A 20,151-nucleotide genomic window follows, 5' to 3' on the forward strand; every position below is an offset into this window, starting at 1 on the left:
CACATTTTCAGTGAATGTCGGAGCAAGAACCGCCGATGCTCGTGTTGCAGGCTCGAGCGGAGCTTTCCGAAGGTCTCCTTGAATCTCACAGTCGAACCCCTTGAGCAAACACCATTCACTGAGATGTGACTCTTCTAGCAGCACATGAACGAGGTATGCGATTGCCCGTCCTATGCCGCTCAATTCCTCTGCATCGACTTAAGAACGCGCAGGCTCCTCCCACCGACACCGAAACGGAATGGGCATGGTTAACGTCGCTCAGGGTACCTTCGAAAGCTTGCACATATTCATGATTATTAATTAAAATAATAAAAGCATGCATCGATTTACACTTTTAAAAGTGCAACGAATGATTCGGGTGCTAATGCTTCTGCTGCGTTGGCAGTGGTACACAAGCACAATTGAAAACGAATCAACAATACCTTGAGTCTTCTTCATCAATAACGCTGTGTTTGTGGCCCGCTACATTGGACTTCAGAACAACGAGTAGATGCGTCTGTTTCTCGTACACAACAAAATCAAAGCACTTGCTATTATAAATTAAGCAGAGTGCTCGAAATTGCTGTAAACGTGAACAGAATAGATATATCGACTTGTTGGCACATTTTCAGTGAATGTCGGAGCAAGAACCGCCGATGCTCGTGTTGCAGGCTCGAGCGGAGCTTTCCGAAGGTCTCCTTGAATCTCACAGTCGAACCCCTTGAGCAAACACCATTCACTGAGATGTGACTCTTCTAGCAGCACATGAACGAGGTATGCGATTGCCCGTCCTATGCCGCTCAATTCCTCTGCATCGACTTAAGAACGCGCAGGCTCCTCCCACCGACACCGAAACGGAATGGGCATGGTTAACGTCGCTCAGGGTACCTTCGAAAGCTTGCACATATTCATGATTATTAATTAAAATAATAAAAGCATGCATCGATTTACACTTTTAAAAGTGCAACGAATGATTCGGGTGCTAATGCTTCTGCTGCGTTGGCAGTGGTACACAAGCACAATTGAAAACAAATCAACAATACCTTGAGTCTTCTTCATCAATAACGCTGTGTTTGTGGCCCGCTACATTGGACTTCAGAACAACGAGTAGATGCGTCTGTTTCTCGTACACAACAAAATCAAAGCACTTGCTATTATAAATTAAGCAGAGTGCTCGAAATTGCTGTAAACGTGAACAGAATAGATATATCGACTTGTTGGCACATTTTCAGTGAATGTCGGAGCAAGAACCGCCGATGCTCGTGTTGCAGGCTCGAGCGGAGCTTTCCGAAGGTCTCCTTGAATCTCACAGTCGAACCCCTTGAGCAAACACCATTCGCTGAGATGTGACTCTTCTAGCAGCACATGAACGAGGTATGCGATTGCCCGTCCTATGCCGCTCAATTCCTCTGCATCGACTTAAGAACGCGCAGGCTCCTCCCACCGACACCGAAACGGAATGGGCATGGTTAACGTCGCTCAGGGTACCTTCGAAAGCTTGCACATATTCATGATTATTAATTAAAATAATAAAAGCATGCATCGATTCACACTTTTAAAAGTGCAACGAATGATTCGGGTGCTAATGCTTCTGCTGCGTTGGCAGTGGTACACAAGCACAATTGAAAACAAATCAACAATACCTTGAGTCTTCTTCATCAATAACGCTGTGTTTGTGGCCCGCTACATTGGACTTCAGAACAACGAGTAGATGCGTCTGTTTCTCGTACACAACAAAATCAAAGCACTTGCTATTATAAATTAAGCAGAGTGCTCGAAATTGCTGTAAACGTGAACAAAATAGATATATCGACTTGTTGGCACATTTTCAGTGAATGTCGGAGCAAGAACCGCCGATGCTCGTGTTGCAGGCTCGAGCGGAGCTTTCCGAAGGTCTCCTTGAATCTCACAGTCGAACCCCTTGAGCAAACACCATTCACTGAGATGTGACTCTTCTAGCAGCACATGAACGAGGTATGCGATTGCCCGTCCTATGCCGCTCAATTCCTCTGCATCGACTTAAGAACGCGCAGGCTCCTCCCACCGACACCGAAACGGAATGGGCATGGTTAACGTCGCTCAGGGTACCTTCGAAAGCTTGCACATATTCATGATTATTAATTAAAATAATAAAAGCATGCATCGATTTACACTTTTAAAAGTGCAACGAATGATTCGGGTGCTAATGCTTCTGCTGCGTTGGCAGTGGTACACAAGCACAATTGAAAACGAATCAACAATACCTTGAGTCTTCTTCATCAATAACGCTGTGTTTGTGGCCCGCTACATTGGACTTCAGAACAACGAGTAGATGCGTCTGTTTCTCGTACACAACAAAATCAAAGCACTTGCTATTATAAATTAAGCAGAGTGCTCGAAATTGCTGTAAACGTGAACAGAATAGATATATCGACTTGTTGGCACATTTTCAGTGAATGTCGGAGCAAGAACCGCCGATGCTCGTGTTGCAGGCTCGAGCGGAGCTTTCCGAAGGTCTCCTTGAATCTCACAGTCGAACCCCTTGAGCAAACACCATTCACTGAGATGTGACTCTTCTAGCAGCACATGAACGAGGTATGCGATTGCCCGTCCTATGCCGCTCAATTCCTCTGCATCGACTTAAGAACGCGCAGGCTCCTCCCACCGACACCGAAACGGAATGGGCATGGTTAACGTCGCTCAGGGTACCTTCGAAAGCTTGCACATATTCATGATTATTAATTAAAATAATAAAAGCATGCATCGATTTACACTTTTAAAAGTGCAACGAATGATTCGGGTGCTAATGCTTCTGCTGCGTTGGCAGTGGTACACAAGCACAATTGAAAACGAATCAACAATATCTTGAGTCTTCTTCATCAATAACGCTGTGTTTGTGGCCCGCTACATTGGACTTCAGAACAACGAGTAGATGCGTCTGTTTCTCGTACACAACAAAATCAAAGCACTTGCTATTATAAATTAAGCAGAGTGCTCGAAATTGCTGTAAACGTGAACAGAATAGATATATCGACTTGTTGGCACATTTTCAGTGAATGTCGGAGCAAGAACCGCCGATGCTCGTGTTGCAGGCTCGAGCGGAGCTTTCCGAAGGTCTCCTTGAATCTCACAGTCGAACCCCTTGAGCAAACACCATTCACTGAGATGTGACTCTTCTAACAGCACATGAACGAGGTATGCGATTGCCCGTCCTATGCCGCTCAATTCCTCTGCATCGACTTAAGAACGCGCAGGCTCCTCCCACCGACACCGAAACGGAATGGGCATGGTTAACGTCGCTCAGGGTACCTTCGAAAGCTTGCACATATTCATGATTATTAATTAAAATAATAAAAGCATGCATCGATTCACACTTTTAAAAGTGCAACGAATCATTCGGGTGCTAATGCTTCTGCTGCGTTGGCAGTGGTACACAAGCACAATTGAAAACAAATCAACAATACCTTGAGTCTTCTTCATCAATAACGCTGTGTTTGTGGCCCGCTACATTGGACTTCAGAACAACGAGTAGATGCGTCTGTTTCTCGTACACAACAAAATCAAAGCACTTGCTATTATAAATTAAGCAGAGTGCTCGAAATTGCTGTAAACGTGAACAGAATAGATATATCGACTTGTTGGCACATTTTCAGTGAATGTCGGAGCAAGAACCGCCGATGCTCGTGTTGCAGGCTCGAGTGGAGCTTTCCGAAGGTCTCCTTGAATCTCACAGTCGAACCCCTTGAGCAAACACCATTCACTGAGATGTGACTCTTCTAACAGCACATGAACGAGGTATGCGATTGCCCGTCCTATGACGCTCAATTCCTCTGCATCGACTTAAGAACGCGCAGGCTCCTCCCACCGACACCGAAACGGAATGGGCATGGTTAACGTCGCTCAGGGTACCTTCGAAAGCTTGCACATATTCATGATTATTAATTAAAATAATAAAAGCATGCATCGATTCACACTTTTAAAAGTGCAACGAATCATTCGGGTGCTAATGCTTCTGCTGCGTTGGCAGTGGTACACAAGCACAATTGAAAACAAATCAACAATACCTTGAGTCTTCTTCATCAATAACGCTGTGTTTGTGGCCCGCTACATTGGACTTCAGAACAACGAGTAGATGCGTCTGTTTCTCGTACACAACAAAATCAAAGCACTTGCTATTATAAATTAAGCAGAGTGCTCGAAATTGCTGTAAACGTGAACAGAATAGATATATCGACTTGTTGGCACAACATTTTCATTGAATGTAGGAGCAAGAACCGCAGATGCTCGTGTTGCAGGCTCGAGCGGAGCTTTCCGAAGGTCTCCTTGAATCTCACAGTCGAACCCCTTGAGCAAACACCATTCACTGAGATGTGACTCTTCTAGCAGCACATGAACGAGGTATGCGATTGCCCGTCCTATGCCGCTCAATTCCTCTGCATCGACTTAAGAACGCGCAGGCTCCTCCCACCGACACCGAAACGGAATGGGCATGGTTAACGTCGCTCAGGGTACCTTCGAAAGCTTGCACATATTCATGATTATTAATTAAAATAATAAAAGCATGCATCGATTCACACTTTTAAAAGTGCAACGAATCATTCGGGTGCTAATGCTTCTGCTGCGTTGGCAGTGGTACACAAGCACAATTGAAAACAAATCAACAATACCTTGAGTCTTCTTCATCAATAACGCTGTGTTTGTGGCCTGCTACATTGGACTTCAGAACAACGAGAAGATGCGTCTGATTCTCGTACACAACACAATCAAAGCACTTGCTATTATAAATTAAGCAGAGTGCTCGAAATTGCTGTAAACGTGAACAGAATAGATATATAGACTTGATGGCACATTTTCAGTGAATGTCGGAGCAAGAACCGCCGATGCTCGTGTTGCAGGCTCGAGTGGAGCTTTCCGAAGGTCTCCTTGAATCTCACAGTCAAACCCCTTGAGCAAACACCATTCACTGAGATGTGACTCTTCTAACAGCACATGAACGAGGTATGCGATTGCCCGTCCTATGCCGCTCAATTCCTCTGCATCGACTTAAGAACGCGCAGGCTCCTCCCACCGACACCGAAACGGAATGGGCATGGTTAACTTCGCTCAGGGTACCTTCGAAAGCTTGCACATATTCATGATTATTAATTAAAATAATAAAAGCATGCATCGATTCACACTTTTAAAAGTGCAACGAATCATTCGGGTGCTAATGCTTCTGCTGCGTTGGCAGTGGTACACAAGCACAATTGAAAACAAATCAACAATACCTTGAGTCTTCTTCATCAATAACGCTGTGTTTGTGGCCCGCTACATTGGACTTCAGAACAACGAGTAGATGCGTCTGTTTCTCGTACACAACAAAATCAAAGCACTTGCTATTATAAATTAAGCAGAGTGCTCGAAATTGCTGTAAACGTGAACAGAATAGATATATCGACTTGTTGGCACATTTTCAGTGAATGTCGGAGCAAGAACCGCCGATGCTCGTGTTGCAGGCTCGAGCGGAGCTTTCCGAAGGTCTCCTTGAATCTCACAGTCGAACCCCTTGAGCAAACACCATTCACTGAGATGTGACTCTTCTAGCAGCACATGAACGAGGTATGCGATTGCCCGTCCTATGCCGCTCAATTCCTCTGCATCGACTTAAGAACGCGCAGGCTCCTCCCACCAATGCCGAAACGGAATGGGCATGGTTAACGTCGCTCAGGGTGCCTTCGAAAGCTTGCACATATTCATGATTATTAATTAAAATAATAAAAGCATGCATCGATTTACACTTTTAAAAGTGCAACGAATCATTCGGGTGCTAATGCTTCTGCTTCGTTGGCAGTGGTACACAAGCACAATTGAAAACAAATCAACAATACCTTGAGTCTTCTTCATCAATAACGCTGTGTTTGTGGCCCGCTACATTGGACTTCAGAACAACGAGTAGATGCGTCTGTTTCTCGTACACAACAAAATCAAAGCACTTGCTATTATAAATTAAGCAGAGTGCTCGAAATTGCTGTAAACGTGAACAGAATAGATATATCGACTTGTTGGCACATTTTCAGTGAATGTCGGAGCAAGAACCGCCGATGCTCGTGTTGCAGGCTCGAGCGGAGCTTTCCGAAGGTCTCCTTGAATCTCACAGTCGAACCCCTTGAGCAAACACCATTCACTGAGATGTGACTCTTCTAGCAGCACATGAACGAGGTATGCGATTGCCCGTCCTATGCCGCTCAATTCCTCTGCATCGACTTAAGAACGCGCAGGCTCCTCCCACCGACACCGAAACGGAATGGGCATGGTTAACGTCGCTCAGGGTACCTTCGAAAGCTTGCACATATTCATGATTATTAATTAAAATAATAAAAGCATGCATCGATTCACACTTTTAAAAGTGCAACGAATCATTCGGGTGCTAATGCTTCTGCTGCGTTGGCAGTGGTACACAAGCACAATTGAAAACAAATCAACAATACCTTGAGTCTTCTTCATCAATAACGCTGTGTTTGTGGCCTGCTACATTGGACTTCAGAACAACGAGAAGATGCGTCTGATTCTCGTACACAACAAAATCAAAGCACTTGCTATTATAAATTAAGCAGAGTGCTCGAAATTGCTGTAAACGTGAACAGAATAGATATATCGACTTGTTGGCACAACATTTTCATTGAATGTAGGAGCAAGTAGCACCGCTGTTCGTGTTGCAGGCTCGAGCGGAGCTTTCCGAAGCTCTCCTTGAATCTCACAGTCGAACTCCTTGAGCCAACACCATTCACTGAGATGTGACTCTTCTAGCAGCACATGAACGAGGTATGCGATTGCCCGTCCTATGCCGCTCAATTCCTCTGCATCGACTTAAGAACGCGCAGGCTCCTCCCACCGACACCGAAACGGAATGGGCATGGTTAACGTCGCTCAGGGTACCTTCGAAAGCTTGCACATATTCATGATTATTAATTAAAATAATAAAAGCATGCATCGATTTACACTTTTAAAAGTGCAACGAATGATTCGGGTGCTAATGCTTCTGCTGCGTTGGCAGTGGTACACAAGCACAATTGAAAACAAATCAACAATACCTTGAGTCTTCTTCATCAATAACGCTGTGTTTGTGGCCCGCTACATTGGACTTCAGAACAACGAGTAGATGCGTCTGTTTCTCGTACACAACAAAATCAAAGCACTTGCTATTATAAATTAAGCAGAGTGCTCGAAATTGCTGTAAACGTGAACAGAATAGATATATCGACTTGTTGGCACATTTTCAGTGAATGTCGGAGCAAGAACCGCCGATGCTCGTGTTGCAGGCTCGAGCGGAGCTTTCCGAAGGTCTCCTTGAATCTCACAGTCGAACCCCTTGAGCAAACACCATTCACTGAGATGTGACTCTTCTAGCAGCACATGAACGAGGTATGCGATTGCCCGTCCTATGCCGCTCAATTCCTCTGCATCGACTTAAGAACGCGCAGGCTCCTCCCACCGACACCGAAACGGAATGGGCATGGTTAACGTCGCTCAGGGTACCTTCGAAAGCTTGCACATATTCATGATTATTAATTAAAATAATAAAAGCATGCATCGATTTACACTTTTAAAAGTGCAACGAATGATTCGGGTGCTAATGCTTCTGCTGCGTTGGCAGTGGTACACAAGCACAATTGAAAACGAATCAACAATACCTTGAGTCTTCTTCATCAATAACGCTGTGTTTGTTGCCTGCTACATTGGACTTCAGAACAACGAGAAGATGCGTCTGATTCTCGTACACAACAAAATCAAAGCACTTGCTATTATAAATTAAGCAGAGTGCTCGAAATTGCTGTAAACGTGAACAGAATAGATATATCGACTTGTTGGCACATTTTCAGTGAATGTCGGAGCAAGAACCGCCGATGCTCGTGTTGCAGGCTCGAGCGGAGCTTTCCGAAGGTCTCCTTGAATCTCACAGTCGAACCCCTTGAGCAAACACCATTCACTGAGATGTGACTCTTCTAGCAGCACATGAACGAGGTATGCGATTGCCCGTCCTATGCCGCTCAATTCCTCTGCATCGACTTAAGAACGCGCAGGCTCCTCCCACCGACACCGAAACGGAATGGGCATGGTTAACGTCGCTCAGGGTACCTTCGAAAGCTTGCACATATTCATGATTATTAATTAAAATAATAAAAGCATGCATCGATTTACACTTTTAAAAGTGCAACGAATGATTCGGGTGCTAATGCTTCTGCTGCGTTGGCAGTGGTACACAAGCACAATTGAAAACGAATCAACAATACCTTGAGTCTTCTTCATCAATAACGCTGTGTTTGTGGCCCGCTACATTGGACTTCAGAACAACGAGTAGATGCGTCTGTTTCTCGTACACAACAAAATCAAAGCACTTGCTATTATAAATTAAGCAGAGTGCTCGAAATTGCTGTAAACGTGAACAGAATAGATATATCGACTTGTTGGCACATTTTCAGTGAATGTCGGAGCAAGAACCGCCGATGCTCGTGTTGCAGGCTCGAGCGGAGCTTTCCGAAGGTCTCCTTGAATCTCACAGTCGAACCCCTTGAGCAAACACCATTCACTGAGATGTGACTCTTCTAGCAGCACATGAACGAGGTATGCGATTGCCCGTCCTATGCCGCTCAATTCCTCTGCATCGACTTAAGAACGCGCAGGCTCCTCCCACCGACACCGAAACGGAATGGGCATGGTTAACGTCGCTCAGGGTACCTTCGAAAGCTTGCACATATTCATGATTATTAATTAAAATAATAAAAGCATGCATCGATTTACACTTTTAAAAGTGCAACGAATGATTCGGGTGCTAATGCTTCTGCTGCGTTGGCAGTGGTACACAAGCACAATTGAAAACGAATCAACAATACCTTGAGTCTTCTTCATCAATAACGCTGTGTTTGTGGCCCGCTACATTGGACTTCAGAACAACGAGTAGATGCGTCTGTTTCTCGTACACAACAAAATCAAAGCACTTGCTATTAAAAATTAAGCAGAGTGCTCGAAATTGCTGTAAACGTGAACAGAATAGATATATCGACTTGTTGGCACATTTTCAGTGAATGTCGGAGCAAGAACCGCCGATGCTCGTGTTGCAGGCTCGAGCGGAGCTTTCCGAAGGTCTCCTTGAATCTCACAGTCGAACCCCTTGAGCAAACACCATTCACTGAGATGTGACTCTTCTAGCAGCACATGAACGAGGTATGCGATTGCCCGTCCTATGCCGCTCAATTCCTCTGCATCGACTTAAGAACGCGCAGGCTCCTCCCACCGACACCGAAACGGAATGGGCATGGTTAACGTCGCTCAGGGTACCTTCGAAAGCTTGCACATATTCATGATTATTAATTAAAATAATAAAAGCATGCATCGATTTACACTTTTAAAAGTGCAACGAATGATTCGGGTGCTAATGCTTCTGCTGCGTTGGCAGTGGTACACAAGCACAATTGAAAACAAATCAACAATACCTTGAGTCTTCTTCATCAATAACGCTGTGTTTGTGGCCCGCTACATTGGACTTCAGAACAACGAGTAGATGCGTCTGTTTCTCGTACACAACAAAATCAAAGCACTTGCTATTAAAAATTAAGCAGAGTGCTCGAAATTGCTGTAAACGTGAACAGAATAGATATATCGACTTGTTGGCACATTTTCAGTGAATGTCGGAGCAAGAACCGTCGATGCTCGTGTTGCAGGCTCGAGCGGAGCTTTCCGAAGGTCTCCTTGAATCTCACAGTCGAACCCCTTGAGCAAACACCATTCACTGAGATGTGACTCTTCTAGCAGCACATGAACGAGGTATGCGATTGCCCGTCCTATGCCGCTCAATTCCTCTGCATCGACTTAAGAACGCGCAGGCTCCTCCCACCGACACCGAAACGGAATGGGCATGGTTAACGTCGCTCAGGGTACCTTCGAAAGCTTGCACATATTCATGATTATTAATTAAAATAATAAAAGCATGCATCGATTTACACTTTTAAAAGTGCAACGAAAGATTCGGGTGCTAATGCTTCTGCTGCGTTGGCAGTGGTACACAAGCACAATTGAAAACGAATCAACAATACCTTGAGTCTTCTTCATCAATAACGCTGTGTTTGTGGCCCGCTACATTGGACTTCAGAACAACGAGTAGATGCGTCTGTTTCTCGTACACAACAAAATCAAAGCACTTGCTATTATAAATTAAGCAGAGTGCTCGAAATTGCTGTAAACGTGAACAGAATAGATATATCGACTTGTTGGCACATTTTCAGTGAATGTCGGAGCAAGAACCGCCGATGCTCGTGTTGCAGGCTCGAGCGGAGCTTTCCGAAGGTCTCCTTGAATCTCACAGTCGAACCCCGTGAGCAAACACCATTCACTGAGATGTGACTCTTCTAGCAGCACATGAACGAGGTATGCGATTGCCCGTCCTATGCCGCTCAATTCCTCTGCATCGACTTAAGAACGCGCAGGCTCCTCCCACCGACACCGAAACGGAATGGGCATGGTTAACGTCGCTCAGGGTACCTTCGAAAGCTTGCACATATTCATGATTATTAATTAAAATAATAAAAGCATGCATCGATTTACACTTTTAAAAGTGCAACGAATGATTCGGGTGCTAATGCTTCTGCTGCGTTGGCAGTGGTACACAAGCACAATTGAAAACAAATCAACAATACCTTGAGTCTTCTTCATCAATAACGCTGTGTTTGTGGCCCGCTACATTGGACTTCAGAACAACGAGTAGATGCGTCTGTTTCTCGTACACAACAAAATCAAAGCACTTGCTATTATAAATTAAGCAGAGTGCTCGAAATTGCTGTAAACGTGAACAGAATAGATATATCGACTTGTTGGCACATTTTCAGTGAATGTCGGAGCAAGAACCGCCGATGCTCGTGTTGCAGGCTCGAGCGGAGCTTTCCGAAGGTCTCCTTGAATCTCACAGTCGAACCCCTTGAGCAAACACCATTCACTGAGATGTGACTCTTCTAGCAGCACATGAACGAGGTATGCGATTGCCCGTCCTATGCCGCTCAATTCCTCTGCATCGACTTAAGAACGCGCAGGCTCCTCCCACCGACACCGAAACGGAATGGGCATGGTTAACGTCGCTCAGGGTACCTTCGAAAGCTTGCACATATTCATGATTATTAATTAAAATAATAAAAGCATGCATCGATTCACACTTATAAAAGTGCAACGAATGATTCGGGTGCTAATGCTTCTGCTGCGTTGGCAGTGGTACACAAGCACAATTGAAAACAAATCAACAATACCTTGAGTCTTCTTCATCAATAACGCTGTGTTTGTGGCCCGCTACATTGGACTTCAGAACAACGAGTAGATGCGTCTGTTTCTCGTACACAACAAAATCAAAGCACTTGCTATTATAAATTAAGCAGAGTGCTCGAAATTGCTGTAAACGTGAACAGAATAGATATATCGACTTGTTGGCACATTTTCAGTGAATGTCGGAGCAAGAACCGCCGATGCTCGTGTTGCAGGCTCGAGCGGAGCTTTCCGAAGGTCTCCTTGAATCTCACAGTCGAACCCCTTGAGCAAACACCATTCACTGAGATGTGACTCTTCTAGCAGCACATGAACGAGGTATGCGATTGCCCGTCCTATGCCGCTCAATTCCTCTGCATCGACTTAAGAACGCGCAGGCTCCTCCCACCGACACCGAAACGGAATGGGCATGGTTAACGTCGCTCAGGGTACCTTCGAAAGCTTGCACATATTCATGATTATTAATTAAAATAATAAAAGCATGCATCGATTTACACTTTTAAAAGTGCAACGAATGATTCGGGTGCTAATGCTTCTGCTGCGTTGGCAGTGGTACACAAGCACAATTGAAAACGAATCAACAATACCTTGAGTCTTCTTCATCAATAACGCTGTGTTTGTGGCCCGCTACATTGGACTTCAGAACAACGAGTAGATGCGTCTGTTTCTCGTACACAACAAAATCAAAGCACTTGCTATTATAAATTAAGCAGAGTGCTCGAAATTGCTGTAAACGTGAACAGAATAGATATATCGACTTGTTGGCACAACATTTTCATTGAATGTAGGAGCAAGAACCGCCGATGCTCGTGTTGCAGGCTCGAGCGGAGCTTTCCGAAGGTCTCCTTGAATCTCACAGTCGAACCCCTTGAGCAAACACCATTCACTGAGATGTGACTCTTCTAGCAGCACATGAACGAGGTATGCGATTGCCCGTCCTATGCCGCTCAATTCCTCTGCATCGACTTAAGAACGCGCAGGCTCCTCCCACCGACACCGAAACGGAATGGGCATGGTTAACGTCGCTCAGGGTACCTTCGAAAGCTTGCACATATTCATGATTATTAATTAAAATAATAAAAGCATGCATCGATTTACACTTTTAAAAGTGCAACGAATGATTCGGGTGCTAATGCTTCTGCTGCGTTGGCAGTGGTACACAAGCACAATTGAAAACAAATCAACAATACCTTGAGTCTTCTTCATCAATAACGCTGTGTTTGTGGCCCGCTACATTGGACTTCAGAACAACGAGTAGATGCGTCTGTTTCTCGTACACAACAAAATCAAAGCACTTGCTATTATAAATTAAGCAGAGTGCTCGAAATTGCTGTAAACGTGAACAGAATAGATATATCGACTTGTTGGCACATTTTCAGTGAATGTCGGAGCAAGAACCGCCGATGCTCGTGTTGCAGGCTCGAGCGGAGCTTTCCGAAGGTCTCCTTGAATCTCACAGTCGAACCCCTTGAGCAAACACCATTCACTGAGATGTGACTCTTCTAGCAGCACATGAACGAGGTATGCGATTGCCCGTCCTATGCCGCTCAATTCCTCTGCATCGACTTAAGAACGCGCAGGCTCCTCCCACCGACACCGAAACGGAATGGGCATGGTTAACGTCGCTCAGGGTACCTTCGAAAGCTTGCACATATTCATGATTATTAATTAAAATAATAAAAGCATGCATCGATTCACACTTTTAAAAGTGCAACGAATGATTCGGGTGCTAATGCTTCTGCTGCGTTGGCAGTGGTACACAAGCACAATTGAAAACAAATCAACAATACCTTGAGTCTTCTTCATCAATAACGCTGTGTTTGTGGCCCGCTACATTGGACTTCAGAACAACGAGTAGATGCGTCTGTTTCTCGTACACAACAAAATCAAAGCACTTGCTATTATAAATTAAGCAGAGTGCTCGAAATTGCTGTAAACGTGAACAGAATAGATATATCGACTTGTTGGCACATTTTCAGTGAATGTCGGAGCAAGAACCGCCGATGCTCGTGTTGCAGGCTCGAGCGGAGCTTTCCGAAGGTCTCCTTGAATCTCACAGTCGAACCCCTTGAGCAAACACCATTCACTGAGATGTGACTCTTCTAGCAGCACATGAACGAGGTATGCGATTGCCCGTCCTATGCCGCTCAATTCCTCTGCATCGACTTAAGAACGCGCAGGCTCCTCCCACCGACACCGAAACGGAATGGGCATGGTTAACGTCGCTCAGGGTACCTTCGAAAGCTTGCACATATTCATGATTATTAATTAAAATAATAAAAGCATGCATCGATTTACACTTTTAAAAGTGCAACGAATGATTCGGGTGCTAATGCTTCTGCTGCGTTGGCAGTGGTACACAAGCACAATTGAAAACGAATCAACAATACCTTGAGTCTTCTTCATCAATAACGCTGTGTTTGTGGCCCGCTACATTGGACTTCAGAACAACGAGTAGATGCGTCTGTTTCTCGTACACAACAAAATCAAAGCACTTGCTATTATAAATTAAGCAGAGTGCTCGAAATTGCTGTAAACGTGAACAGAATAGATATATCGACTTGTTGGCACATTTTCAGTGAATGTCGGAGCAAGAACCGCCGATGCTCGTGTTGCAGGCTCGAGCGGAGCTTTCCGAAGGTCTCCTTGAATCTCACAGTCGAACCCCTTGAGCAAACACCATTCACTGAGATGTGACTCTTCTAGCAGCACATGAACGAGGTATGCGATTGCCCGTCCTATGCCGCTCAATTCCTCTGCATCGACTTAAGAACGCGCAGGCTCCTCCCACCGACACCGAAACGGAATGGGCATGGTTAACGTCGCTCAGGGTACCTTCGAAAGCTTGCACATATTCATGATTATTAATTAAAATAATAAAAGCATGCATCGATTTACACTTTTAAAAGTGCAACGAATGATTCGGGTGCTAATGCTTCTGCTGCGTTGGCAGTGGTACACAAGCACAATTGAAAACAAATCAACAATACCTTGAGTCTTCTTCATCAATAACGCTGTGTTTGTGGCCCGCTACATTGGACTTCAGAACAACGAGTAGATGCGTCTGTTTCTCGTACACAACAAAATCAAAGCACTTGCTATTATAAATTAAGCAGAGTGCTCGAAATTGCTGTAAACGTGAACAGAATAGATATATCGACTTGTTGGCACATTTTCAGTGAATGTCGGAGCAAGAACCGCCGATGCTCGTGTTGCAGGCTCGAGCGGAGCTTTCCGAAGGTCTCCTTGAATCTCACAGTCGAACCCCTTGAGCAAACACCATTCACTGAGATGTGACTCTTCTAGCAGCACATGAACGAGGTATGCGATTGCCCGTCCTATGCCGCTCAATTCCTCTGCATCGACTTAAGAACGCGCAGGCTCCTCCCACCGACACCGAAACGGAATGGGCATGGTTAACGTCGCTCAGGGTACCTTCGAAAGCTTGCACATATTCATGATTATTAATTAAAATAATAAAAGCATGCATCGATTTACACTTTTAAAAGTGCAACGAATGATTCGGGTGCTAATGCTTCTGCTGCGTTGGCAGTGGTACACAAGCACAATTGAAAACGAATCAACAATACCTTGAGTCTTCTTCATCAATAACGCTGTGTTTGTGGCCCGCTACATTGGACTTCAGAACAACGAGTAGATGCGTCTGTTTCTCGTACACAACAAAATCAAAGCACTTGCTATTATAAATTAAGCAGAGTGCTCGAAATTGCTGTAAACGTGAACAGAATAGATATATCGACTTGTTGGCACATTTTCAGTGAATGTCGGAGCAAGAACCGCCGATGCTCGTGTTGCAGGCTCGAGCGGAGCTTTCCGAAGGTCTCCTTGAATCTCACAGTCGAACCCCTTGAGCAAACACCATTCACTGAGATGTGACTCTTCTAGCAGCACATGAACGAGGTATGCGATTGCCCGTCCTATGCCGCTCAATTCCTCTGCATCGACTTAAGAACGCGCAGGCTCCTCCCACCGACACCGAAACGGAATGGGCATGGTTAACGTCGCTCAGGGTACCTTCGAAAGCTTGCACATATTCATGATTATTAATTAAAATAATAAAAGCATGCATCGATTTACACTTTTAAAAGTGCAACGAATGATTCGGGTGCTAATGCTTCTGCTGCGTTGGCAGTGGTACACAAGCACAATTGAAAACGAATCAACAATACCTTGAGTCTTCTTCATCAATAACGCTGTGTTTGTGGCCCGCTACATTGGACTTCAGAACAACGAGTAGATGCGTCTGTTTCTCGTACACAACAAAATCAAAGCACTTGCTATTATAAATTAAGCAGAGTGCTCGAAATTGCTGTAAACGTGAACAGAATAGATATATCGACTTGTTGGCACATTTTCAGTGAATGTCGGAGCAAGAACCGCCGATGCTCGTGTTGCAGGCTCGAGCGGAGCTTTCCGAAGGTCTCCTTGAATCTCACAGTCGAACCCCTTGAGCAAACACCATTCACTGAGATGTGACTCTTCTAGCAGCACATGAACGAGGTATGCGATTGCCCGTCCTATGCCGCTCAATTCCTCTGCATCGACTTAAGAACGCGCAGGCTCCTCCCACCGACACCGAAACGGAATGGGCATGGTTAACGTCGCTCAGGGTACCTTCGAAAGCTTGCACATATTCATGATTATTAATTAAAATAATAAAAGCATGCATCGATTTACACTTTTAAAAGTGCAACGAATGATTCGGGTGCTAATGCTTCTGCTGCGTTGGCAGTGGTACACAAGCACAATTGAAAACGAATCAACAATACCTTGAGTCTTCTTCATCAATAACGCTGTGTTTGTGGCCCGCTACATTGGACTTCAGAACAACGAGTAGATGCGTCTGTTTCTCGTACACAACAAAATCAAAGCACTTGCTATTATAAATTAAGCAGAGTGCTCGAAATTGCTGTAAACGTGAACAGAATAGATATATCGACTTGTTGGCACATTTTCAGTGAATGTCGGAGCAAGAACCGCCGATGCTCGTGTTGCAGGCTCGAGCGGAGCTTTCCGAAGGTCTCCTTGAATCTCACAGTCGAACCCCTTGAGCAAACACCATTCACTGAGATGTGACTCTTCTAGCAGCACATGAACGAGGTATGCGATTGCCCGTCCTATGCCGCTCAATTCCTCTGCATCGACTTAAGAACGCGCAGGCTCCTCCCACCGACACCGAAACGGAATGGGCATGGTTAACGTCGCTAAGGGTACCTTCGAAAGCTTGCACATATTCATGATTATTAATTAAAATAATAAAAGCATGCATCGATTTACACTTTTAAAAGTGCAACGAATGATTCGGGTGCTAATGCTTCTGCTGCGTTGGCAGTGGTACACAAGCACAATTGAAAACGAATCAACAATACCTTGAGTCTTCTTCATCAATAACGCTGTGTTTGTTGCCTGCTACATTGGACTTCAGAACAACGAGAAGATGCGTCTGATTCTCGTACACAACAAAATCAAAGCACTTGCTATTATAAATTAAGCAGAGTGCTCGAAATTGCTGTAAACGTGAACAGAATAGATATATCGACTTGTTGGCACATTTTCAGTGAATGTCGGAGCAAGAACCGCCGATGCTCGTGTTGCAGGCTCGAGCGGAGCTTTCCGAAGGTCTCCTTGAATCTCACAGTCGAACCCCTTGAGCAAACACCATTCACTGAGATGTGACTCTTCTAGCAGCACATGAACGAGGTATGCGATTGCCCGTCCTATGCCGCTCAATTCCTCTGCATCGACTTAAGAACGCGCAGGCTCCTCCCACCGACACCGAAACGGAATGGGCATGGTTAACGTCGCTCAGGGTACCTTCGAAAGCTTGCACATATTCATGATTATTAATTAAAATAATAAAAGCATGCATCGATTTACACTTTTAAAAGTGCAACGAATGATTCGGGTGCTAATGCTTCTGCTGCGTTGGCAGTGGTACACAAGCACAATTGAAAACGAATCAACAATACCTTGAGTCTTCTTCATCAATAACGCTGTGTTTGTTGCCTGCTACATTGGACTTCAGAACAACGAGAAGATGCGTCTGATTCTCGTACACAACAAAATCAAAGCACTTGCTATTATAAATTAAGCAGAGTGCTCGAAATTGCTGTAAACGTGAACAGAATAGATATATCGACTTGTTGGCACATTTTCAGTGAATGTCGGAGCAAGAACCGCCGATGCTCGTGTTGCAGGCTCGAGCGGAGCTTTCCGAAGGTCTCCTTGAATCTCACAGTCGAACCCCTTGAGCAAACACCATTCACTGAGATGTGACTCTTCTAGCAGCACATGAACGAGGTATGCGATTGCCCGTCCTATGCCGCTCAATTCCTCTGCATCGACTTAAGAACGCGCAGGCTCCTCCCACCGACACCGAAACGGAATGGGCATGGTTAACGTCGCTCAGGGTACCTTCGAAAGCTTGCACATATTCATGATTATTAATTAAAATAATAAAAGCATGCATCGATTTACACTTTTAAAAGTGCAACGAATGATTCGGGTGCTAATGCTTCTGCTGCGTTGGCAGTGGTACACAAGCACAATTGAAAACGAATCAACAATACCTTGAGTCTTCTTCATCAATAACGCTGTGTTTGTTGCCTGCTACATTGGACTTCAGAACAACGAGAAGATGCGTCTGTTTCTCGTACACAACAAAATCAAAGCACTTGCTATTATAAATTAAGCAGAGTGCTCGAAATTGCTGTAAACGTGAACAGAATAGATATATCGACTTGTTGGCACATTTTCAGTGAATGTCGGAGCAAGAACCGCCGATGCTCGTGTTGCAGGCTCGAGCGGAGCTTTCCGAAGGTCTCCTTGAATCTCACAGTCGAACCCCTTGAGCAAACACCATTCACTGAGATGTGACTCTTCTAGCAGCACATGAACGAGGTATGCGATTGCCCGTCCTATGCCGCTCAATTCCTCTGCATCGACTTAAGAACGCGCAGGCTCCTCCCACCGACACCGAAACGGAATGGGCATGGTTAACGTCGCTAAGGGTACCTTCGAAAGCTTGCACATATTCATGATTATTAATTAAAATAATAAAAGCATGCATCGATTTACACTTTTAAAAGTGCAACGAATGATTCGGGTGCTAATGCTTCTGCTGCGTTGGCAGTGGTACACAAGCACAATTGAAAACAAATCAACAATACCTTGAGTCTTCTTCATCAATAACGCTGTGTTTGTGGCCCGCTACATTGGACTTCAGAACAACGAGTAGATGCGTCTGTTTCTCGTACACAACAAAATCAAAGCACTTGCTATTAAAAATTAAGCAGAGTGCTCGAAATTGCTGTAAACGTGAACAGAATAGATATATCGACTTGTTGGCACATTTTCAGTGAATGTCGGAGCAAGAACCGTCGATGCTCGTGTTGCAGGCTCGAGCGGAGCTTTCCGAAGGTCTCCTTGAATCTCACAGTCGAACCCCTTGAGCAAACACCATTCACTGAGATGTGACTCTTCTAGCAGCACATGAACGAGGTATGCGATTGCCCGTCCTATGCCGCTCAATTCCTCTGCATCGACTTAAGAACGCGCAGGCTCCTCCCACCGACACCGAAACGGAATGGGCATGGTTAACGTCGCTCAGGGTACCTTCGAAAGCTTGCACATATTCATGATTATTAATTAAAATAATAAAAGCATGCATCGATTTACACTTTTAAAAGTGCAACGAAAGATTCGGGTGCTAATGCTTCTGCTGCGTTGGCAGTGGTACACAAGCACAATTGAAAACGAATCAACAATACCTTGAGTCTTCTTCATCAATAACGCTGTGTTTGTGGCCCGCTACATTGGACTTCAGAACAACGAGTAGATGCGTCTGTTTCTCGTACACAACAAAATCAAAGCACTTGCTATTATAAATTAAGCAGAGTGCTCGAAATTGCTGTAAACGTGAACAGAATAGATATATCGACTTGTTGGCACATTTTCAGTGAATGTCGGAGCAAGAACCGCCGATGCTCGTGTTGCAGGCTCGAGCGGAGCTTTCCGAAGGTCTCCTTGAATCTCACAGTCGAACCCCGTGAGCAAACACCATTCACTGAGATGTGACTCTTCTAGCAGCACATGAACGAGGTATGCGATTGCCCGTCCTATGCCGCTCAATTCCTCTGCATCGACTTAAGAACGCGCAGGCTCCTCCCACCGACACCGAAACGGAATGGGCATGGTTAACGTCGCTCAGGGTACCTTCGAAAGCTTGCACATATTCATGATTATTAATTAAAATAATAAAAGCATGCATAGATTTACACTTTTAAAAGTGCAACGAATGATTCGGGTGCTAATGCTTCTGCTGCGTTGGCAGTGGTACACAAGCACAATTGAAAACAAATCAACAATACCTTGAGTCTTCTTCATCAATAACGCTGTGTTTGTGGCCCGCTACATTGGACTTCAGAACAACGAGTAGATGCGTCTGTTTCTCGTACACAACAAAATCAAAGCACTTGCTATTATAAATTAAGCAGAGTGCTCGAAATTGCTGTAAACGTGAACAGAATAGATATATCGACTTGTTGGCACATTTTCAGTGAATGTCGGAGCAAGAACCGCCGATGCTCGTGTTGCAGGCTCGAGCGGAGCTTTCCGAAGGTCTCCTTGAATCTCACAGTCGAACCCCTTGAGCAAACACCATTCACTGAGATGTGACTCTTCTAGCAGCACATGAACGAGGTATGCGATTGCCCGTCCTATGCCGCTCAATTCCTCTGCATCGACTTAAGAACGCGCAGGCTCCTCCCACCGACACCGAAACGGAATGGGCATGGTTAACGTCGCTCAGGGTACCTTCGAAAGCTTGCACATATTCATGATTATTAATTAAAATAATAAAAGCATGCATCGATTCACACTTTTAAAAGT

This window comes from Petromyzon marinus, chromosome 5 (assembly GCF_048934315.1).
Source record: "Petromyzon marinus isolate PM22_M1 ecotype Great Lakes invasive population chromosome 5, UKy_Petmar_22M1.pri1.0, whole genome shotgun sequence".
Classification (NCBI taxonomy): Eukaryota; Metazoa; Chordata; class Hyperoartia; order Petromyzontiformes; family Petromyzontidae; genus Petromyzon; species Petromyzon marinus.